The 26,795-nt window shown below is 32.7% G+C and overlaps 1 protein-coding gene across 2 annotated transcripts in view; it reads right to left on the bottom strand.

The window, feature by feature from the left end:
* The window catches only part of LOC114328063 (serine/arginine repetitive matrix protein 1), a 404,720-nt gene that overhangs the window by 249,775 nt on the left and 128,150 nt on the right, over positions 1-26,795 (bottom strand). The gene's annotated exons all lie outside the window — the stretch shown is intronic.

Below are 26,795 nucleotides of genomic sequence, written 5' to 3'. Positions count from 1 at the left end.
TTATAGTCGGTTCGCTAAACTCAGACACAACTGGCTAGTGATTTTAGTAGGTAATTTTTTTGCCAATTTTGCCAAAATTGGCAAGATTCTTAATTATTTAGTAATTATTAACTATTTAGTAATTATTTTTTTGCCAAATTGGTAAAATTACTGACTAAAATCACTAGCCAGTTGTGTCTGAGTTTAGCGAACCGACTATATGAAATGTTGTTTGGAATAAAAAATTATGGTCTGATAATATGTGCAATTACATCCTTCTAATGGAAAAAAATATTTGAAGATTTTTCTCAAATTATGGATACCAACAACATTTTCATTTATAACTCTTTTATTTTTAATTTGACGAAGAAAAGTTATTCTTCATAAAAAGCTCTTCATGGTCTAAGATTTATGATGCAACCATCACATATCAAATTTTATTAATTTTATGCAAGGTACATAAAAAATATAAATTGCAATCAAGAGTAAAGTGCCTTTATAGTTCACAACATTTAAATTAGAATGATATAATTGCACATTAAAACATAATTTTTAATGCTAAACAACTTTTCATAATAGCAATTTTCCATATTATGAATTAAAATACGTAAACAAACAAAGTTTTCGTTATGATAATGCTCGCATTTTCAGCTTGTTTTTATTATTTTGGATTTTTATTTGGTATTTACACAGTTGGGCAAAGGTTTACTCAAACTTATTTTTTGAACTCATACCGTATGGAAGAAAATATATGTTTTTCTTATGTTAAATTTGAGACACCCTGCAGGGAGGACAAGGTATAAGTGTGGCTATACATTGAAATCATAATTGTAGTCTTATGTTTTGTGAATATTATATTTTTTGAATGTCCTTGATATCTTTAGAAACAAAAAAATATATGGCTTTGTTCTTTAACATAACGTGTTTTAATTGAAAGGAAACTATATTAATATTAAAAAAACAGTTAACAAACCTTTAAAAACAGAAAGGCGCATAACTTTAACAATTCTGGTCGACACTTTAAGAATTATCTGTCGATCAAATGAGCGGTATGCACAGCTCAGTATAAGAGAGACGAGATTGTTTAATGGAGGCTCTGTGATGATTTGGGTGGAATTCCCTTGAGAGTAAGTACGGATTTGGTGTCTGCTTGGAAGCTCTTTAAATAGTGAGAGGTACATTGCATAGATTTTCTTTCTGTGAACAGTTTTTTCCTTTCGTAGTATAGATAGGAAATAATTTCATCTTAGTGTATGATAAGACATAACCTCCTCACGTATCGCTCATCGTCAGTTAAAACACATATTAAAGAGTAAAACCGTCTTATGAAAGATATGAGCAAAAACTAAAAAAATAAAATATTCACCAAATATGAGACTACAACAAAATTTCGATGTGTACCCACCTTTGTACCTTTTCCAACCTACAGGGTGTCTCAAACTTTTGTTAAAATACGTGCCAAAGAAAAAACCGTATATTTTCTTTGTTTCTAAAGATATCAGAGACATTCAAAAAACAAAATATTCACAAAACATAAGACTACAATACGATTTCGATGCATACTAACACTTTACCTTGTCCTCCCTACAGAGTGTCTCAAACTTAACATAACAAAAACATTTCTGTTCTTCCACCCGGTATAAGTACAAAAAAGAAGTTTAAGTAAACCTTTGCTCATCTGTGTAAATAACAAAGAAAAATCTAAAATAATAAAAAAAATAGCGGAATCCGTTAATCTGTTCACTAAAAAAATCAACTATGAAAATGAGCATAATTTTAGGTAATGCATAACTTTTGAATCTATGTTTATATTATTTATTGCTGACAACACATGTATTTTATGACTTCACTGCAAGAATTTGAAAAATGAAATAAAATAACTGAAATATAATATAATAAAACCAGAAAAGACATTTCCTACACACTTTTACGTTTCCAAAAACACAATAATAACACCACATAACACACTTTCACGGCGATTTTTTCTACAAATTGCCCGACGATTTCAGTCAACAAAAACTTTCACGATATGTAATATCAGTAATATCATATTTGATATAGTCTACGCACTTACGAACTCGACCACATATGCATTTTTATCTAGTAGTACTAGTAATGTACTATTTCTAGACTAGAACCGAATGTGCCATTGAGAATTGCAGCATGTCAGAGTGCGCGGCGTGGTGAGACGCAGTTATAGTGAGTGGTAGGAAATAAAGAGTACCGCGGGAAGTACTATTGTACTATTTTAGCACGGTTTATAATAAATTTTTAATGCATGAATGAATGGAAACGTCGTAGCGAGCAGAAATATAAGATTTATTTATTTGCTTCTCTGTTTTGCGTGCATGATATACTACTGGTACTACTATTTGTACAATATAATGATAAAACAAGTTGATAAATGAATAACGCTGATTTAAACATTATCAAATAGCGCTTCATACTTCATATTTTCTTTATATATTTAATTTGTAGCTTATTTTTTGGTTAACTTAAAGAATAAGCTTATTGTCTATATGTTTGGCTGTTATAGGCTTTGGAATATATAAGGACTGTGCGCAGTGGCGTAGCTGAAGAATTGCGAGCCACCCCCCCCCCGCGACAGTTTTTGTGGACCCCCGTATTATAAACATAACGACAACTAATAACAGTATAATTACTAAAATATGTGTAAATGACAATAGTAGGCCTTTCTTCAATAAGTCTTCATTAGTTTATGAATAGATGTATCTATTCGATACATGTATCTTAATCCGACAAACCTATTAGTAAGTTGTTGCAATATTATATCTAAATTTACATTGAAAACATTAACTACAAAACTTTTTTTGCTAAAAGTTATTTTTTCGTCACAGCTGAGCTCATCGTAAAATTTTTTTATACGTTTTATCCGTTTATTTTTAAATTCCGGTATAATACCCCACTATTCTGCTATTCCTGCTGCTTTTGCTAAAGTTTCGGAAATCGAATTTCTCATTTCTAGAAGATTATCACGAGTTTTTTCAAAAAGTTGAAGGGCGACCTTTACCTCTGCCGTTTCAGGTTGCAAAAGTGTTGATGTTAGATTAATAAAGTTAAGAATTTTAGATTGAATAGTAATGTTAACGACAAATTCAAAATTATATGCTCTAATAATGCATTCACTTGTAATTTTTCATCGTTTTTTAGAGAGCAATGAAATTTTCGTTAAAGATTTCGTTACTTGTCGGAAAGCTCGACGCAAAGCCATAACAGCGTTATGTCTGGATGACCACCGGGTTTCACATAACCTTGTGTTAGTAAGCGCGATGGATCCAAAGTTATAATAGTACATAGTACATCCTATCTTTTAATACTTGCACTAAAAAAACATAATCTGTTTCATTATAATATCCTAAAAAAATCAACTCCTGTACACCAACAACGGCATCATTCAACACTAGGTTCAGATTATGGGATGCACAATGAACATAGGAAGCTGATTTTTCAATCTCAGTTATACGCCTTTGTACGCGTGATTATACACCACTCATAACCCTGCTTGACCCATCATACCCTTTTCCTCTGCAGTTGTGTACGGAAAGTTACTTTGATTGTATAAATTTTAAAATTTCATTTACAAGACTTTCTGCACTTTGGTCTAACATGCGAATATATCCCAAAAAACGTTCAGCAACTTCTGCTTTAGAAGATAAATTATTTTCATCGCAAGTTACATACCGAAAAATAAAATTAAGCTGATCGTGTTTTGAAATATTGGAGTGTAGTCCAGGGTAATAAGGTTTTTTCCATGACACTTGAACAGCCAGGGTACTGAAGCGTTTTTTCGACAGGTAATACCTATAAGAGCAAATTGTAACTATTTCCTGCGTAGGATCTGGCGGCCATTTTTATTTATAATCAATTAAGTGCCAAAAAATGGCATTTTTTACTTTTTTTAAGTCAATGGAAAACAGGGAAACTTATGGTTTTTTTAGTACAAATATCTTCGAGATTATGGAAAAAGCTTTAAAATGACGTATTACAAAGTTTGATATACTCATTTATTGTTAATATAATTGCGAAAAAAGTCGGAATTGCAAAAAAAAATATTTTCGCAATAATTGTTGTAAAAATTAGTGTACAGCTTTGAAATTTTTATCAAATTATAAGGGTTCTTTGGTGCTTAATATGTGATAAAAATTTCAAAGCGATTTATTTAATTGTTTCAATTTTATTCAAATTGTTTATCCCAGAGAGCTTTTTTTGCAATAACATAAGTCAGAAGAAAATGACGTTAGAACCATTCCATAGATGTCAAATGAAAGAGCATGAGCTATATTTTCAACTTGGTTTACAAAAAGTGAATAAAAGATGCATTTATTAGTAATAAGTAATTATGCAAAAGTATCGTAAATCTTTCCTTATAAAATTTTATTTTGTTATATAAGGAATTATACATATTTATTACAATTTTTTATCAATTATGATATAGATAACATTACTTGGTAGTTGTGCACTTAAAACAGGGTAAAAAAGTTAATTTTTTTGGAAAAAGTTATTCAAAAAGTTTATAAAGAAAAATTGACGATACTTTTGGCATAATAATTTATTACTAATAAATGCATTTTTATTCACTTTTTTAAACCATGTTGAAAATGTAGCTCATGCTCTTTCATTTGACACCTGTGAAATGGTTCTAAGGCCATTCTTTTCCGACTTATGTTATTGCAAAAAAAATGATGTCAGGGATAAACAATTTGAATAAAATTTAAACAATTAAATGAATCGCTTTGAAATTTTTATCACATATTAAGCACCAAAGAACCCTCATTTGAAAAAAAGTTCAAAGCTGTACACTAATTTTTACAACAGTTATTGAGAAAATATTTTTTGCAATTCCGACTTTTTTCGCAATTATATTAACAATAAATGTGTATATCAAACTTTGTAATACGTCATTTTAAAGGTTTTTCCATAATCTCGAAGATATTTGTACTAAAAGAATGACAAGTTTTACTGTTTTCCGTTGATTTGAAAAAAAAGGGGAAAATGCCATTTTTTGACAGTTAATTGTTTATAAATAAAATGGCCGCCAGATCTTATGCAGGAAATAGTCATAATTTGTTCCTATAGGCTCTGAGCTTCGCTGGTGGCACTCCTGGCGGATTACTAATTCAACTTTCACTGGTAATTTTTAAATTTATTATTTAATTGTTATCGCTTAATATTTACAACGCAAAAAATTAATTAAATAGTACTCGATTTTTTTAAGATTATGCTAATCATTTTGACGTTCTATTGATAAAATATGAATTTCTTACTTCGGATACTTTCACAATTATCGTGTAGATGGCGCTAAGATTACCGTTTATTTCAATCAATGATATTACGGAACATTAAAAAAACTTAAATTAACTATTTAAAACGTAAGTATATTTAAGGTAAAAATATATACCACAGCTTTGACCAACTAATATTTTTTAAAATTAATGTTTTTACCTTTAATTTTAAATTAATCACTTTGACATTTATGTCAAATTTCCAGTAAACGTTTACAGACTTGCCACTACTGGCGCTCGCGAATTTGTAAATATCCCCTCTACGTACTCCTGTCGAAGAAATGCTTAAGTACCCTGGCTGCTGAAGTGTCACGAACAGGGTATATTTTTGTCTTATTACCCTGGCCTAGTGCTATCAAGAATTATTGAATAAAAACAATTTTGTTTAATTAAATTAATCTCAATTTGTTTTCAGTTTCTTGAGCCAGCAAATTTATAAGTTCATTTTGTATTTGGGGACTCAAGTAATTTGTTTTTTTAAGTTATTGTTTTTATCGATTAATTTAGCTAAAACAGGATCATATTTAGCTAGTAAAAGAACCACCAACAAAAAATTACCTTTTTGGGATTCACTTTCATCTAAACTACAAACATGTCCACGAAAGTACGAAACGATAAATTGCACACGAAAAGAGTTACGTCAATTTCCCGCTTCATTATTTCCTTCCAAATTCCCTATTTTGATGCTTATTATGAAAATATGTTTTGGTCTCTAATTTAAAGAAAGTAGAAATCTTAACACATTGACGCCACGTGAGTTGAATTTAACTCACGCCTTGTTTGGCCCAGGCGCTCAGTGAGTTAAATATTATTAACATTAACATTGAGATTCTCAACGTGGAGCCTGAAGGCACAAACAAAAAATTTTAATGTGGCGGTTAATGTGTTAAGCTTAAAGGCTTTAAGGGGCCCCGACGTTAGGAGGGTTGACAGGCTGACAGGCCCGCTGATGGGCAGACAGGCCCGCAGGGCCTTGCGGGCCTGTCAGCTACGCCACTGTGCGATAAGTACCAGCGAATCTCTAATATCTTTAACCCGTCTAAAATATACGTTTTCTCGAGGTCTATAAAGTAGGCTTCCGTGGCGGCGATAACCTCCACATTCGATTTTAATTTCTGGCCAGCGAGTGAATTATTCAAGTTTGGTAACAAAAAGAAGTCACATAGAGCCAAATCTGGAGAATACCGTGGATGGGGCAACAATTCGTAGTCGAATTCAACAAATTTCCTCATGGCGATGACGGAGGTGTGAACCAGTGCGTTGTCATGGTGGAAGAGAACCTTTTTCTTCGCCAAATGTGGTCGTTTTTTCTACAATTCGTCGAATTGACCCAATAATCCGTAATAGTAGAGCTCTGGGATTGCTTTGCCTTCTCCAGGTAGTCAATGTAGATCATACCTTGTGAATCCCAGAAAATGGTGGCGATCGCCTTTTCAGTCGATAGGACCGGATTTTTTAACGTAACGAAAATTCGTAGATTTTTGTTACGTTATTCTCCGTGGTAACCATTTTCGGTGCACCTAGACGTGGTTTATAAAAACCTACATGCGTCCACGTTAAAACTCGATAACAAATTTTTGATGGTTGCAATCGAAGGAGAAGAGTCACCTTACACAGCATCCAAGAGTTCTTTGATTTCGCCATCAAAAGCAAGAATCGAATCATCAACGGATATTGCGCTTTTTCCATTTTTCCAGAAAAACAGTTACAATAAAACTATGAGTCCATTCTTCAGCTTAAAAAGTACTTAAATTCTATTTTTTATGCCGCTGGTTTTTAAATCCGGAAATCAATTAAGCCAAGAAGAAATTCTAGTATCTTACACACCAAGGTTTATGGTTCATTTATATTATTCAACATTTTAGTGGAGACACATAACTCCTGGAAAATTTATGTCAAGGTGGATGTCTTCTAGTTCTTCCTGTTAATTTAGGACAAAGTCCTGTTGATTCTTACAACTGAGTATCGAAACTTGGATGTCCAACTCTCATTTCATCGTTTTGGAGGTCTAACAGGTGGTTCAGTTCAAATGTATTGTTTTTTCAAACCCTGCAATGGTTGCGAGCTTCTCATCGTCTATTCTACTGACATGGTCTCTCCGCTCCCTGCGTTGCCTGTCTAGCGTCTAGCCCATCTTACTATATCCCAAACGCTACATTGTTCTCTCATAAATTCATTCCTTTTTTGGTCCCTAAGAGTCTAACCAGCAATGGATCTCAGCGTTCTGATATCAGTTGTTGTTAGAGGCTTCTTGGTTCCAGCTGTTCCGTTTTAGTTTCGATCGCATAGGTAGGTCATTAATGGTCTTATGTACGTCTTATATATTACTATCACTTTACTTCCTATGCTCTCTTGTTTTTATTCCAAATATTGTCACGTAGGTATCCAGATATCATCGCTGCTCTGTCAGTCCGGGCTTTGTCTTCCTCCGTGATGTTCCTGCTAGTCCTGCTACTACTAATGTTGACACCTAGATATCTAAAATTTTTACAGTACTGAAATGAATATTGAAATGTATATGATTATTTATATATCTATAATACATTATATAGTCTTACAAATATCATTCACTACGACGCACGTTCCCAATAAAATAGATGTTAAAGATGCCCTCTGGCCAGTGGCGGATCTACGGGAAGGGGAAATGAGGAAATTCCCACCCTAAGAAGGTCCAAGATTAAAGAAAAAAAATTGTTCAAACATAAAAATATATTAGCTCACATGAAACCGAAATCACAGAAAGACAAATTCAACCCAATAAACATGCAGTTAGGAAAATTAAGGAAACTTAATGCCTATAAGTTATTATTTATATGTTTTATGTAATCTAAGTCTATCTTTTTTATGTCTTTTGGTTGATTTTTCATTGGAAGTTCCCACCTAAGGCAAATTTCCCCTCCCAAGGCAAATTTCTAGATCCGCCACTGCCTCTGGCACGAAAAAAATCTTTAATTCTAGTCCTCAATTCCGAAATGGCAGACGGTGACTCCTTCAGCATTCCCCATATGTACGCATCTGGTGGCGTTAGTTCTGGTGAGTAGAGGCTCCAAAAATGATCGCACAGTAATCGAAGAAGGCAGTGTGACAGGTTGTCCCGTCCTGCTGAAACCATTGTTGATTTTAAGCTTGGACCGTTTTCGTGACCTTTTCCGTATGGCCGAAAATAGTACTCTATTATAAAAAAATTTCTGCAAAACTGAAAACCATCCTGAAGTATCTAACATTAACATGATATTGGCAAACGTTATAACAACGTTCAGAAACCACTCAATACGTTTCGGCACATGACACATACAAATTTGAGGCATACGAATTTCAGTACTGTTTATTTTGCCGCATACCGTATTTTGGTTGTCTGCCGCTAGCATATATACATATATTGATAGGCTTATCGAATTTTGCCAAAAGCCTTTTTAAGTAAAAACCTTAAGCAGGGATGTATTATGTCTCCATTACTATGTAATGTATATTGTGAATCTATTTTAGAAGAAACATTACTATCTGAAAGTAAAGAAAGATCATTAACGAAAGAACTATTAACAACGTAAGGTATGCAGAAGACACCGTGATTATGGCAGGCTCTGATGAAAAACTCCAACTACTATTAAACAAAACAAGCAGTTTTTATGAAAAATATAAGAAAACAAATATTCAAACAAACATACATTTGGGGGATATACCTACTGATAGAAAGGGTTGGTAAATACAAATACCTGGGGACCTTGGTTTCAGAAAATAATGATCAAACAACAATAAGGGTCAAGGTATAAATAGCAAGAAATGCGTTTGTAAAAATGAAAACAATTTTCTACAATGAAGACCTTAGATTATAACTAAGGGTAAGAGCTATGATATGTTACGTGTTTTTGATACTACAATATGGACTTGAAAGTTAGACACTGAAACAAGAACACACTTATATACTACAGACATTTGAAATGTGTTGTTACAGAAAAATGCTGAAATAATAACAAAATAAAAGCAAGAAAGTTACAATATTTGGGACACGTAATGAGGAGACAGCGTTATGAAATGTTAAGACTGGTAATACAGGGAAAGTTAAGAGAAGTAAGGAGTAAATAAAGAAGGAGAACTTCTTCTCTTCTTCTACTTCTTGTAATACGACTATGTATTGTTTCTTCTGTTGCAGTCTCCGCTGCGATCCGGAGCTCCAGCTCTCGTACCATCGTTTTTGGGTCTTCCTATGGGTCGCTTGGTGTTGGCTTCTATGTCTTCGCCCATTTCGCCATGCGTTCAGGGTCCATCCGATCTACGTGGTTTCTCCACATGCGTCGTGCTCTTGTCCATCTCACTACGTCTTGAACGCCTAGCTCTCTCAATGTGTCTTCGTTTCGTATTATATCTCTGAGTGTGATACCTCTTATAGATCTGAGGGTTTTCATCTCTGTTGTTCTCATTATTTGTTTGGTCTTTGGGTCTTTTGGTCTTCCTATGGGTCGCTTGGTGTTGGCTTAGCCCATTGCGCCATACGTTCAGAGTCCATCCGATTTACGTGGTCTCTCCACATGCGTTGTCGTGCTCTTGTCCATCTCACTACGTCTTGAACGCCTAGCTCTCTCAATGTGTCTTTGTTTCGTATTCTATCTCTGAGTGTGATACCTCTTATGGATCTTAGGGTTTTCGTCTCTGTTGTTCTCATTATTTGTTTGGTCTTTGTTGTCTCGGCCCTTGTCTCAGCTGCGTATGTCAGTACGGGTCTAACACATGTCTTATAAATGGGGACTTTGCTTTCGGTGCTCATATATTAATTCCGCCAGATTATATCCCTCAGGAAACCGGATATTCTCGCTGCTTTCGTTGCCTGCTGTTTTGTTTCTTGCCACAGATGCCTGTCGCTAGATATTTCCACACCCAAGTATCTACAATCTATTATCTGTTCGATTATATGGTCGTCCTCTACTAATTTACAACTAATTGGGTTCTTGGATATTACCATCAATTGGGTTTTCTCTGTGGATAGTATCAGATTATACTTTTCGGCGGTTATTTTAAATTTTTGTAGTAGGCATTGTAAGTCATCTTCGTTTTCGGCTATTAAGATTGCATCATCTGCGTAGCAAAGTATTCTCATGTTTCGGTTACCCATTTTGTATCCCTGATTCATTTTGTTACCTACCTATAACTTCATCCATTATTAAATTAAATAGGCATAAACTGAGGCTGTCCCCTCGTCTAATGCCGACATTGATTTTGATTTCTTCCGTGAGCCCGTGTGTGGTTTTTATTCGTGTTTTGTTGGATCTATTGAGCTCTTTGATTATGTTTCTGTATCTCTGACCTATTTTTTTCTTTCCAAGGATAGTGAGCACGTGCTTCAATCGGACTCTGTCGAATGCCTGTTAAGGAGAACGTCGTGGTTGAAAAATATAAGGGACTGGTTTAAATGCAGTTCAATAGTACTCTTCATGGAAGCGATAGATACAGTAAAGATATTGATGATGATACCAACCTCCGATTGGGAGGTGGCCCTTAAAGAAAAAGAAGACCCCGCATAGATGTAAAAGCAAAATCACGTATGATAGTTTACGTGAATTAAGTAGATAATAATTGAAGTTGACATTAATATAGGACTCATTTGAGTTAACTGCTGAGAATCAATTTATTCGTTATTCTACTTATTTGTGTTAAAAATAATTCACAATATTATCGCTTCAATAGGATGCATTACAAAACAATTAAATAGATAACCGTAGCAATATCTATTCGTATTTCTTTGGTAAATCATCAATTTTGTGGTGTTGTTAACGATTTGTTATACCTATTTATTTGAATAAATTCTTTTTGAACTCGTGACTCGTTAGTCACGGCGGCAGATCGAAAGCAACCGTACTAAAAAAAGTGCACAATAGTCTATTGCGTAATCCACATTGCTCCACCTGTTAATGATTCCCGTCCCAGTTGCAATTGAATAGCCTCACTACTATTGTGGAAAAGAATCCGAATCTGAAAACCGTCCCACAAGTACGACGTAATATTTGTCAAGTGCAATGCAATATAACAATGAAACTTCGAAAGAATGAAAAAATTTGCTCGATTATTTTATACTGATGGTCAAAAAAAATGCAACACTTAAAAGGACAAAAAAAGAATATGTGTGTACTTTGTACGCACGTAAGAAGTTATACTTCTATTATATGTGATTTAAACGAAATTGATATATTATGTACTTTAAACAGTTAATTTATATTTTATTTAAATATTAGACTAATTTTAATACTTAGGTACTACTTTCCAAACATTTTTATTAAAACAATACCAAAAATTAAAAAAATAAAAGAATAACACACAAATACATTGAAAAATACCACAAAGAAATGATTTCTGAACAATAATTGTTGGCAAAAATTTTAACTAAATACGTATTTTTGAAAAAAAAATTATATGATATGAATTATATAATAAATATACTTACAATCATAAAATGTATAAAAAAAACAAAAAAATAAAAGTTTTTATTGGGGTTCGAACCCGCTTATGTTTGCGCAGTTAGTATTGGAATTCATTAATCTTACACTTCTACCCAGGGAGACACCTGCATCATGTGGAAAGATCGACGAACTAAACTGTTTAAACTTTTGACAGTTCTGAATTTAACCAAATTATTTTGATTTTTGTAGAATATTGAAATATTGAAATATTAAAATACGACAAAACATAGATTAAGAAAACAATATATTAGGTGAATATTGACAGAAATTTTGATGGTATTCAAATTATGTAAATCAAAGCATTGCATGCTATTTTGGTAGGTTCATTGTAAATTTTCCAAATAGGTACCATGTAATTTTATTAGGATACTGAAACATTTACAATTATTACGTACCTGTCACTTTTAAAAACTATTTAAAAAGTCACTACAATTATAAACATGCTTTTTTCTCTGCCATCACAACAATAAAAACTAATATACACAAAATCCACAAGGAAAAATTTCCTGTAGCTGGCTGTATACCATTAATTACAAGTAAAATTTAATAAAAAATTTTTGGTTTGGTAAAAGGTATATTAGTTTAAAAAGCCTCTATAGGGCCACAAACATAGAAACAAAACGTTTTCGCTCTTTAACAAGAGCATCATCAGTGTTACCTAAAATAAGTATGACCATATTAATTAAAGCAAAATGTTAAAGTTAAAATGATGACCAAGGTAAAAGCAAAGTTTGGTTATACTTACAAGAACATGGTGAGCAAAAAAAAATACAAAGGTCAAAGCCTTTCAAAAACAGACTAAAAGTCTTATATAGATGCCAACATGGCAAAATACAAAGGATGGATAAAATTCCTATGGCTACGGCCCTAGGGCAACATATGACTCCCCACGTGATTCATAAAACTTTCATAAAACTTCAAGTTTCATTGACAATTGTTGCCCTGACATCAGACATATTCGCTTTTGAAGTCTCATCTCTTAGTTGCCTGTCACCTCTTGTAACATATTGACCTAATGTTACCTATTGACCCACTTATCACGTGTGGGAGTCATATGTTGCCCTAGGGCCGTAGCCATAGGAATTTTATCCATCCTTTGGATTGTGCCATGTTGGCATCTATATAAGACTTTTAGTCTGTTTTTGAAAGGCTTTGACCTTTGTATTTTTTGGTTGACTCACCATGTTCTTGTAAGTATAACCCAACTTTGCTTTTACCTTGGTCATCATTTTAACTTTAACATTTTGCTTTAATTAATATGGTTATACTTATTTTAGGTAACACTGATGAGGCTCTTGTTAAAGAGCGAAAACGTTTTGTTTCTATGTTGGTAGCCCTATAGGGGCTTTTTAAGCTAATATACCTTTTACCAAGCCAAATAATATACACAACATTTGTTGATCCATAATCTCCAACAATTATTGACAGATGATTTTAACACCCAATACGACTTACGACGTAAGTATAACGTTTGAGCGACTAAATATACTGTAATATATAACGATAATTGACTAATATACTGTCGGTGTGCGCATGCGTCAGGGAATGTAAAAATTCACCTTCGTGCCTTAAGAAGTATAACTTTAAAAATTTTTAAATATTTCTTTGTGGAAGTTCTTCTTCTTCGCCGTTTCGAAGACTTCTCGATCTTCTGCAATATGGAATAATTGTCCTACAATTGATATCTGAGTCCATTCACTAATATTTTTTTAATAAGAAACTTGTTTTATTCCTTCTCTTATACGGCCCTATATTTCGCCTTTAGGGACCAGTTGTAATATTTTATATTGATTTCCTCTCACTATATGCCCAGATAAGACATTTTCCGGTGTTTAACAGTCTTTAGCAGTTCTCTATCTTTGTTGGCCCTCCTTAGTACTTCTTCATTATAGTATTTCTTACTGTCCAAGGTATCTTCAGCATTTATTTATGAATCCACATTTCTAATGCTTCAATTCTGTTCATTATCGATAGTTTTAGTGTCCACACTTCTATGGAAGTATACATTATAATATTCTTGTAATTTATAACATTACTAGCTGACCCGGCTAACTTCGTACCGCCTTAAGGTTACACGTATCGTTTCCGGCACGTAGTGTTTCTGGAAAATATTAATTTTAATGGATTTAAATATGAACAACTCACACTGTCCGGAACGTATCGTATCAGACACTTCTTTGTAAAATCAGGTTTTTCGGAGACTACGCTACGTGCCGGAAACGATGAGTGCATGAAAATATTATGTAGAAACCTTTAGAAACAAATCAATAATGTGTAAAAGTTTAATAAATAAAAACTAACAGAAAATCAAAAAAATACTTAAAAAATATTAAGTATTACCCAATATAAAAGTATCAATTTAATTCATTTTGATAAGCAATATTTTTTGCCGTGCGGAAATATAAAAAGATGGCGGTTTTTCAATGCACGATTAATTTTCCTTGCCCGAAACATGGACACTCAAAGTTTATTCCGCAAACTCCCAAAAAACTTGCGATTAAAAACGTCACAACTACACTCGATACATACATAAACAAATACAGTCCGTCTAATTTACTTACCGTTGCACGTCATTATTTACGTTAGAGATCTAAGTTGACATTGTTGCCCAATTACAAAAAATTCTTGAATTCGTTTTAAATCAAATGCATCACACAATTTTTGCGGAAGTGGATTATACAGCAAAACAAATTAATATTCAACGTAAATAAATAAAAACTTTAGAAATAGAAAACAAGAATTAAGTTATAATCTTACGTTAAAGTACATAATAAAAACAGTAAATATAATGATATAATTAAATACTTATAATAAAGAATATAAAAACAAATATGAAGTGTCATCACCGCAACTGTCAAATAAATGTTACCAATTTATGCCAAAATATCACCTTCGTTCGAATATAGTTACAGTGTATCCCGAGCAAATGTGCTTCATAAAAACGCTTTATGATCCATTTATACAAATTAAATGAAACATATTATTGTGTATTTCTTTAAGTTAACATTAATATAAATCTTTAAATATTATTTCTACGCGTATATAATAAAATATGTCTAGTGGCTTTAACGCCAGTGTACTCGGCAAAGTGATTCTAAAAAAAAACACACCTACCGCCTAAATATGTCGTGTTGGTATCATGTGCCGTCTCGGGCTATGACGCGGATGACGTGCAACGGTAAGTAAATTAGATGGAGTATATGTATATTGCTGTTTACTTAGTAAGAAAACACCGATAAACGCCTGGCGGGGATTACTGGTCTAGTCATAATCGGTCAATTTATCGAACATGGTAAAAAATTACTAAATTACTGATATGGCTATTAAAAATAGTGATGGGTGATAAAAGGGAGAAAATTAAGTGTTGTATGTATTTTTATTTATTCTTTTTTTCGTTACCATGGATGGGTCTTTGCCTATCTTTTTATACCCTTCCATTTAGACCTTCCTTATGTCCTTCTTATCCATTGTCTTAAATTCATAGTTTTCAAGTCGTCTTCTATGTCAAACAGCCATCTCGTTCTGACCTTTCCTTTTTGATCGTCTTCCTGTCAGCTTGTATTGTAATATTTTCGTTATTGTCTTTGTATCTTCTTCTCTCTAGGTAATCCCAGTTATAGCCGTCTTTAACTTTTCACAAATCTTACAATGTCGCACAATTTATTTAATTTTCATAAGTTAATTTTGTCGATCCTCGATCCGTCGCCGCCTCCACCCCCCGCGATGACGACAAATTTGCTTAGGTCATCATAATATGATGAAATGCATAGTTTGCGAGTCTATAAAGTACATACATACATACGTACATACAAACATTCATTTTTATTTATATAGAAGAGGCAAATTTTAGATGGCTATAAAAAAATAACGGTTGGTGATAGAAAACTGAAAATTTAGGACTGCATGTATCTTTTGGTTCTACATAATATGAAATTTAAAAAGAACAGTTTGTACAAAAAATCAAAGATAATTATGGGGGGGACAAGCCCCCTTTTTACTTAGGTTGGTGGTACCAACTCAGAAACCATCCCGGGATCATGTACAACAACTTTGATTAAGGTGATCATATGACGAAATGCATAGTTTGCGAGTCTATAAGGTACATACATACATACAAACATTCATTTTTATTTATATAGAAGAAGAAAATTTTAGATGGCTATAAAAAAATAGCGGTTGGTGATAGAAAAGTGACAATTTAGGAATGTATGTATCTTTTGGTTCTACATCATATAAAATTAAAAAGGAACAGTTTGTACAAAAAAATAAAAAATAATTATGGGGGGGCACGCCCCCTTGTTACTTAGGTTGGTGGTACCAACCCAGAAACCATCCCGGGATCATGTAAAACAACTTTGATTAAGGTCATCATATGATGAAATGCATAGTTTGCGAGTCCATAAGGTACATACATACATACAAACATTCATTTTTATTTATATAGATAATAAATTTGCAACGTGATTTTCGTCCAAAAATTAATAATGGGTGGCTCCTCCTTGATTTTCTATACACTCAGTTACTCTATGGGGCATCGGCCATAGATCGAATTAAGTCGTCTATACCATATTGCGAAACACTCATCCAGCTTCTTCTTATGGCATGCCACAGGTCTTCGAAGGTTTGCTGGAGGGCGTGGTAATCGACCTACGCATATCTCACACATGTTCGATGGTTGACAAATCAGCTGATCTTAATGGCCACTCCAAAGTCTCTACACCAGATTATTTTATGAACTCCATAGCTTCACGAGCAATAAGAGGTTTTGCGTTATCCTGTTGAGAGATCGCATTTGGAATGGTTTGTAGATAGGGAGGTAAAACCGGTTGCAGTAGGTACTTCAATAATATATCGTCGAGTTGTCAGAGTGCCGTTATTAAGAAATAGAGGCGGTTTGCTTCTCAAACATATAGCATCCATACCATAATCCTTCAATGGTGAAGTCTATTTTTATCTCTCACCTCGAAAACGTATTTAGCTTATGCGTCCATCAGAGCTACCCAAACAAAACCTATATTCATCACTGAAGCAGACAAAATTCCATAGGTCATTCCAGTTTTGCCGAGCTCTTCACCACTCTAAGCATCGAGCCTAATGCTACGGTGTCAAAGGTATCTCCAAAAGTGGACGGTAAACTCTCAATCCCATTCCAAGTAATCTTTAACTGTTCTTCTTAAAACTACCCTTCCTATAGCTGCAATTGAATCATCTCTTACTTGATGTACTCTGTTCCATCGATTTCTGAGAGCAAGAAGTTAGCGCAAATCACGGCCTTGCAATATTCTAGGACGTCCAGACCCTCCACGACGCCAATAAGTCTGATCATTGGACCACCTCCTCCAAACTCTTAACACCGTTGATAGATTAGCTTCATCTTTTCGTGAAATTTGCCGTAAACCAAAATTGGCCTCTTTTATGCATACGATGCGTTCTTTTTCGAAGTCGCTTAAATGCCGAAATGACGACCGCGAACTCTTTACATTTTTAATTTTTTGGGTAAATCAAAAATAATCCAAAATTACTAAAAACTACAAATAATCTAAAGTTAAATACACAGAAATTAACTTTCGTGTCTGTTTTGTTTTTGCGAAAAAAAGAGACAACACTCCAGTTCCAGTTAAAGAGAAGATAGCGAGGTAAAAACTTTATCACATTATATTTTTAGATAAGAATTACAAATAAATACTTTTAATCCAAATAATTAACAGTATACAAAGTGTTGCATTTTTTTGCCATCAGTATACATGCAGCCGTTGGCGATTGCATAGACGTACTTAATCTTAAAAGCAAAGCTAAGTCGTGCAAAGTTCATTACTTTTTATTTGATAAGAGTGTGACCATGGTACAAATTGATTGGATATACATTATACTCCCTATCATCATTATTATGATATAAACTACTACAAAGACAACCTAAATTGAGACTTTATATTTCAATTATTTCGCCCAGTTGTTACTTATATGGAAGTGAAATATGCTATGCTACATCAGAGGGAAATAAATAAGCTTCTGATATTTGAAAGGAAAATTCTCACAACGATATTTGGCCCTCAAAGCAATGAATTGACAGAAGTGTGAAAAAGGCGCCGCAATGCTGAATTGGTGACTATATGGCATTGAAAACATCGTCAGACATACAGGGTGAGTCATGAGGAACTGTACATACTCCTACCTCGTATAGAGGCCCCTATGGGGAATAACAAATGACCATTAAAAAGTGTTTAATAGTCCCATTGTGACCCATTGTTTAATAATATACAGGGCGAGTTTCGCATTTTGACAGAAATTTGTATTCGTCATAATTTTTGAACGGTCAGATCGATGTGTCTCTTATTTTGGTCAATCGTTACACTATTGCCACCTAATCAACTGATTTACTCAAACTAGAAAAAAATCAGGTCCGGCTTTAAAAAAATTAGTTCGTTTGGGACTTAGAAAAAATTTCACCCTGTATAAGCTTTTTGAAAACTCTAATATGAATTTTACAAATTAGACAAATAGGCAATTAAAACAACATATTTATTTTTTTCCGCACACGATTGCTTAATTTTTTATAAAAAAATCAAATTTGATTATGAATTAAAAGTTTGGTAAAGTGAACCATAGATTTAACAAAATTAACTTTTATTACCAAAATTAATTTTTTTTTAACAAATATTTAGATTTATTCAAATAAGAAAAAAATCAGGCCCGGATTTAAAAAATAAGTTCGTTTTCGTCTTAGAAAAAATTTCACCCTGTATACGCTTTTTGAAAACTCTAATATGATTTTTACAAATTAGACAAATAGGCAATTAAAATGGCATATTATTTTTTCCCCACAAGATTACTTAATTTTTTATAAAAAAAATCAAATTTGACTATGAATAATTAAAAGTTTGGTAAAGTGAACCATAGATTTAAAAAAAATAACTTTTATTACAAAAATTAATTTTTTTTGAAGAAATATTTAATTTATGTTATCATCCAATCAACTGATTTATTCAAACTAGAAAAAAATCAGGCCCGGATTTAAAAAATTAGTTTGTTTGGGTCTTAGAAAAAATTTCACCTTGTATACGTTTTTTGCAAACTCTAATACGAATTTTACAAATAAAACAAATAGGCAATTAAAATGGCTATGTATTTTTTCCCCACACGATTACTTATTTTTTTATTAAAAAATCAAATTTGACTATGCATAAAAAGTTTGGCGAAGTTTTTGCATAGATTTAAAAAAATTAACTTTTTTTACAAAAATTAATTTACAAAAACAACGTTTTTCTTAAAATTAAAAGTTTTCCATTTTTTTTTTCTATAACACGTCTAGATCTAAAACTTCCCATAACACTTCTTTTGGACTCTATAGTTTAACATAGACGTGATCAAATTGATAAATTTTAAATTTTTCCACCTAATTTTTGCGATTTACAAGTTTGCAACTTTTACAAGAAGAAGACTGAAAGTCTACAACAATTTTCATAGTCTTCACAATGGTAAGAGGTATGTGCTGTAAAAATTTCAGAAAAAAAAATATTAAAATGGAACAGAGTTGTAGCGAGTTAAACCGAGAGTTCATTTTTTTTTTCATATTTAGGTTAAAATTCCGATTTTGACAAAGATTTTTTAATAAAAAATTAAGTAATCGTGTGGGGAAAAAATAAATAAGCCATTTTAATTGCCTATTTGTCTTATTTGTAAAATTCATATTAAAGTTTTCAAAAAGCGTATACAGGGTGAAATTTTTTCTAAGACCAAAACGAACTAATTTTTTAAATCCGGACCTGATTTTTCTCTAGTTTGAATAAATCAGTTGATTGGATGGTAATATAAATTACTTATTTGTGCAAAAAAATTAATTTTTGTAATAAAAGTTATTTTTTTTAAATCTATGGTTCACTTTACCAAACTTTTAATTCCTAGTGAAATTTGATTTTTTTATAAAAAATTAAGTAATCGTGTGAGGAAAAAAATAAATATGCCATTTTAATTGCCTATTTGTTTAATTTGTAAAATTCATATTAGAGTTTTCAAAAAGCGTATACAGGGTGAAATTTTTTCTAAGACCCAAACGAACTAATTTTTTTAAAGCCGGACCTGATTTTTTTCTAGTTTGAATAAGTTAGTTGATTAGGTGGTAATAGTGTAACGATTGGCCAAAATAAGAGTCACATCGATCTGACCGTTCAAAAATTATGACGAATACAAATTTCTGTCAAAATGCGAAACTCGCCCTGTATATTATTAAACAATGGGAGCAGACACTTTTTAATGGTCATTTGTTATTCCCCATAGGAGCCCCTATACGAGGTAGGAGTATGTACAGTTCCTCATGACTCACCCTGTATAAAAGCTAATCGGATAAGATGGGCAGGTCATATGGTAAGATCAGAGGTAGACAGAGTGTTGCAGACATCATTTTTTTAGAAACCAGACGGCAGAAGATCAGTAGACCATCAAAGAAAAAGATGAAAGGATGATGTTGAAGCCGATTTATCTAGGGTTGGGGTACAAAAATGGGAAATGGAAACGCAAAATCGTAGAAGATAGAGGGCTAGGATTGTGGATGCAGTGAAGACTCACCCGAGTTGTGAAGCCGGTGAAGAAGAAGAAAATGACGTTTTAAAAAACCCAAGATACAAAAATTGAATGAAATCAGCAAAAACCTACCCTATTCAATTTAACGAAGGCATTTTTAATCATTTCTGCTCTCGTCTTCACCTCCAGGTCATAGTCTCCTCCTCCTTGTCTATATTTTCTCCATCGTTAGGATGTAGTGGCGTCATGCAATTTGTTTGTTTATTTCTGTACAATTATCTCCCTCCTGTGCGTGTTGTTTTGCTTCGGAGAATGAGTGACCAGTCATTTCCTTTATTTGGTCCGACCATCGAACCGATCTTCCTCTTGATCTTTTTCCCGCTACGTTGCCTTACGTTACCTTCAACTATCATTCGTTACATGCTTTCTCTTCTTCTAGTTATATGTTCCAAATACCTCAGTATATTTTATTATAACCTCACTTTCTGTTTAATGCTCTAATGCGGAGGTTCTCAATATGTGGTACATGTAACACTGGTAGTACATATCATTATTGGCGGTGGTACACAAAACACAGAAAAAATTAAAATAGTAGTACTTAGTAAGTATTGAAAATACAATTTAAAAATATAGGTGGTACCAAAAATAATAGAAATAACTGTAAGTGGTACGTGGTACATCACTCAAAAAGGTTGAGAACCGCTGCTCTAAGGTATTTAAATCTTTCAACCCGTTCAATAGCTCTATGGTAGGGGAGGTAGGTAGTTTAATTTTTACGATCTATGGGTGGTGCGAATAAACACATAAGTCAAAAAGAGCAACTTTTCAGGAAAACGTAAAAACTGATTAATTTGAAGCACCCGTTAATCAAATTTTATAACTTACTGTGATTTAATGTATTACATATGTCTTGTAGAAAATCAATTACAAATATACATTTTTTCCTGAGTTTTGATTGACTTATTCCATTTGTCACCCACGTTGAGTATAAAAAAATGACATGTGTTTTTTCACAATAAATGAAATATAACAAATTAACCAAAAATAATGTAATATTCTAAAGTAATCAAGAAAAAAATCATCAAATTAACAATGCATTTTACAGAAAGTCCATATTTATGTTAAAAGGCATTTATACACATCAGTTGTTACCATCTTCATCAAATTCTTCTACATCGGGATCGGTTGATGTCGACTTTGAAGAAGACGGCAATTGTCTATAAAAATCAAGGAAAACAGGTGGAATGTAGTCAAATAATGTCAAAAGATCCCTTCTCTTTTCTTTGGAAATTGGCAAGGCCATGTTTATAATCTGTGGAACATTGCTTCCGTCATCTAGCCATTTTTGAGCTGCGTTAATGCGTAAAAATGATATTTGTTGGTATGGTTCATATTCGTCTAAGCTACTTTTAAAGTTGATTTCGCCAAAATTTAGGTGTACTAAAAACATCGTACAGGTTACCCCTTAAAGTCATTCTTTGCTACATCCTTCTTTCTTTTTACAAGTGGGCCTTTTAACATAGCTGAGAATGTTAAAAAGTCGGTCTGGGTCATTTCGACCACGGTAAACCTTGGTCCGCAAGAGCGAACCAATTGATACCAATCATAAGGATGGCTGATTGAACTATTGGTTGTTTTCTTTTTTCTTTCCATAATAGCGTGGTCACCATCCACTTCCATATGGGAATGCCCAGAAACCATAAATTAATGTTCTATAACGTCAAGATTTTGGAACTTTTGTAAGGCTAACGTTAACATCTCAGTCACAAATGAATTTTTGTTCTGTCTCCCGCAAGTATCTGAGTATGATTATTTTTTTAATAGTAAGGACTAAGGTTTGAATATGCTTGTAAAGACAAGAGCAATTTCGTTGGCTCCACTAGCTGCGATAGTCTCGTACCACATGTAGCAAAATGACTTACCTGTTGTATTATCATGGATTGTTAAATTATACGTCCATAGCTGACGCTTATAGAATGAAATGGAATTAGTTAAAAATGGAGTAGCAAGGCACTGTTGTAAATCCATCGTCAAGCAGCTAATAGCTTCATTGGCTTTTGCTAGTTCTTTATCTTTTTGTTTTTGTTTGTAAGTCTCATCTGCCAAAAATACGTGATAGTACCTTTGGACCTAAGGTCCAGTTTTAATTTAAATTTATCACATTCGTCACATATGTCTGCTTTTCTCTTTTTAATTGCCAAGTTTAAATTGCGAAATTCTAAGAGTAAATACACATAAGTCAGAGACTTATGTTTATATTCACAACAAATTGATGTCGGTGTACGAACACATAAGTCGACTTATGTGATAATACACTATCATTATTATCTCAGTTTGACTTATATGGATTTTCAGTCATTTTTCATAGAGATATATTAAGTTTTTGACTTATATCATTTTACACAACCACGGGTAAGCATGGTTAGAAAAAAGATATGACTTAAAATTTTTTTTTCATCTTTTGACTTATGTGCTTATTCCCACCACCCATGTTGTTTATGTGATACTGGCATTACTTTGGTTTTACTTTTATTTATCTTCATCCCATTTTCTGCTAGTATGTCATTCCATATTGTAAGGTTTTCTTGCAAATCTCCATAATTTGAAAAAATTTCTCGAATAAAAGTTACTTATTTTTACGTAAGGAATCCAAATATGCAATAAAAAATGGGGGCTCCCATTTAAGATTTTAAAGTTACTCCCCACCCCACCGCCGTGGGGTGTCGTGTTTGGTGCTATTCGATAGATTTTTCAAAAATATTGAATAAGTGTATTTTGCAGTTTTTTGGTCTGATGTTCATTTCGCGAAATCTCGCGGTATTCGTATTTAAAATATTAAATTTACCCCCATCCCTCTCCGTGGGAAGTCGTGTTTGATATCACTCGATAGATTTTTGAAAAATATTGAGCACGTATTTTTTAGTTTTTCGATCTGTCATTTATTTCGCGAAATATTCGCTTTTTTCTTGTGAAACTTTGGGACTCACCTATTTCCTTATGTCCCGCTCAAATCGTCAGATTTTTGAAATATACACTGTTTTGCATGTACTTAACTTACCTTATCTTAATCTGACGATTTCGACTGACGATTTCGAGTTTTTCTAAGGATATATTTTTTTCGGTCCCTCCCCCTTAACGAACTCCCCTGCATTAAGAGCCAATATATCGTAGAGATACATTTTCAGGATACAAGGTTTCTCCCCATGTGATAATCTGACGCGCTCGAGTAACTGCAAAAATCCCCACTTGGGCTCCCCTAAGACTATTATTTATATTCAACTGAGCTTCCATATTGGGTATTCTGCTGATTATCATATATTTGCTTTTTGGTTATATATGTTGATATTATGTTTGGCTTTATATGTTGATATTAAGACCGTACCCCTCTCCCAATCCATTTCAGATATTCAATAAATCTTGCAGCACTTCTATATTGTCCGCTATTAAGACCGTATCGTCAGAAAATTTTAGTTTATAATGGGTAAATTATATGAATAATACAATGTGAATAGCCTCTCAGATGAGCTAGTACATAGTACATTCTCATTTAAAAATCATCGATTACGCTATCATACCCAGATGGATAACATCAGTAATGTGATATATAGGGTGAGGCAGATAACTGGCCTATTAGAAATATCTCGAGAGCTAAAGGCAACAGAATCATGAAAATTGGACTAAAGCGGTTTTGAAGGATAATCTATTAAATGAAAATATTTTCATCTCTTTTCAACTTCCGATTATACCGGAAGTTGCTTATAACTTCGTTTTTTTAAATGGGACACCCTGTATATTTTTACATTTTTGGATTCTCCTCAATATGTTCTTTCTTAAAATATGAGGTTTTGTAATATTATACAGGGTATTTTAAAAGATATTTACGTTTTTTTATTAATTTCGTAGCAATATTCACACCCTGTAGAATTGTAATAATTTGACATTAAAAACTCTGCTTACGTTCAAGTGATTTTTAATATAGTCTACTATTGTTAAGAATCATTAGTATAGCTAATTTTGAAATTTTAGTATACAGGTTGGTCGAAACTCGGAATGAATATTTTCTGAGTTTTCTTAAATGGAACACCCAGTATTTTAGTATTGTAATGAAATGATATTTTATGGTACTTTTTTATTTTATAAGTATTCCCTATACCTAATTGCTTTAATTTGTGAGTTATTGGTGATTCAAGCTAAACATTAATTGCAACAAAAAATACGTAAAATTTTATTAAGTTGGCCGTGAAAAAATTCAGTCACAAATAATTTTTCAGAAATAAATACATATTAATCCAGACTGATCCTTACAATTACCAATAATGGTTTAGCAATCAAAATAGGTACCTACGTAGTTAAGATTGTTGGTGCGATTAACAATTAAGCACAAATTAAAGCAGTTAGGTATAGGGAATGCTTAAGAAATAAAAAAGTACCATAAAATATCATTTTATTACAATACTAAAATACAGGGTGTTCTATTTAAGAAAATTCAGAAAATACTCATTCCGAGTTTCGACCAACCCTGTATACTGAAATTAAAAATTTAGCTATACTAATGATTCTGAACAATAGTAGACTATACTAAAAATCATTTGAACGTAAGTAGAGTTTTAGATGTCAAACTACTACAATTCTACAGGGTATGAATATTGCTACGAAATAATAAAAAACCGTAATTATCTTTTAAAATACCCTGTATAACATTACAAAACCTCATATTTTAAGAAAGAAGACATCGAAGAGAATTCAAAAATCTAAAAGTATACAGGGTGTCCTATTTAAAAAAACGAAGTTATAAGCAACTTCCGGTATAACCGGAAGTAGAAAATAGATGAAAATATTTTCATTAAATAGATGACTCTTCAAAACCCCTTAATTCAAATTTTCATTATTCTGTTGACTTTAGTTCTCGAGATATTTCTAATAGGCCCGTTATTTGCCTCACCCTGTATATGCCAAAAAATCATAACTTAAAAATAAAAATGGACCTATTTCGTGATTTGCATCCCCAATGTCGTATATTTTCGAAAAAAAGAATTGATTTCTTTATTCCATAATTTTGCCGCTCACTGTATACTGTCCATTGGATTGAGACAAATTTATTCATCAATTTTGTTCTCAAGTTTTACCTCCTTAACATATAAAACTCTATTTAACCATAACTTACTAAGACAATGAGAAGAAGATAGATGACAAAAATTCAATTATTCAAAAAATAATAACAATAAGCAGTGTTTAAAAATAAAAGTTAATTGTGACATTAAAATAGCTAATAGAACATTTCCACGCCCATGACATTTCATGGCTTACTATTCAAGTGGTGTAATTGCAATTGTCTTTAAAATGTATGATTATTGGCGGATTGTCGCCATTTAATGTACCATTTGCAATTGGTTCCGATTGATCTTTGCAAGTATCCATTACTGTTTTGCGTTTAATGGTCTTATTAGTATTCCACAATTTCACAGCAATAAAAATAGAACGATGGTTTATTATGACTCCAGCAAAAATTAATTTGTTGTGTTCGTTTACGTGAATTTTGTTGTTTGTTTATTTACTAGATATCTGTTTAGTCCAGAAAGCCACTGCGCATCCGCTAGGAAAAATATTCTGATTCGGATTTTTTGCACAATCTTACTCAAAAAGGACTCCTTTTAACAAATTTGCATGTTGCCAGGACCAAAAGGTGGTCAAAAATTTTTTAAACTTTTTTTTTGTTTTTTTCCTAAAATTATTTTTTTTGCATTGAAAAAAGTTTTTGCTGGTTTTTTGGATCATTCCAAACAGAAAAGGTCTTTAGTGACTTTTCTCTCAAAATGATAGTTTTTGACATATAAGCGATTAAAAATTGAAAAATTGCGAAATCGGCCATTTTTAACCCTCAAAAACTATGTGAAAAACTGAAAATTTGAATGTTGCCAAGGTAGGTAGATATTCTTTAAACATCGATTGATGAAATCTCGAAGAGTTTTTTGCAATACAATATTCAAAACTCCTTTGTTTTTTGATTGCTAATCAAGCGTGCGCGACACTATTTTCCACCGACATCGACAGTATGGTGCAAATGAAAGGAATAAATTCGTTATTTCGTAAACTGGCGACTTTAAGAAAAAATCCTGAAACAGGTCGATTTTTATTTTTAAGTTATGATATTGAGGCATATATCGTATACTAATGACGTCATCCGTCTGGGCGTGATGACGTAATCGATGATTTTTTTAAATGAGAATAAAGGTCGTGTGCTAGCTCATTTGAAAGGTTCTTCAATTCTCTATTCATTAATGTAAACATTTACATAATTACTTATACAGGGTGTCCTTCTACTTCCTTTTTTGTCAAATAATTTAATTTAATAAAAATTTTTTAGACACCCTGTATAAATAATTATATAAATGTTTATATTACTGAATAGAGAATTAAAGAACCTTTCCAATGAGCTAGCACACGACCCATATTCTCATTTAAAAAATCATCGATTACGTCATCACGTCCAGATGGATGACGTCACTAGCATACCATATATGCCACAATATCATAACTTAAAAATAAA

This window comes from Diabrotica virgifera, chromosome 7 (genome assembly GCF_917563875.1).
Source record: "Diabrotica virgifera virgifera chromosome 7, PGI_DIABVI_V3a".
In the NCBI taxonomy this organism is placed as follows: Eukaryota; Metazoa; Arthropoda; class Insecta; order Coleoptera; family Chrysomelidae; genus Diabrotica; species Diabrotica virgifera.
This window is presented reverse-complemented; position numbering and strand designations above follow the sequence as displayed.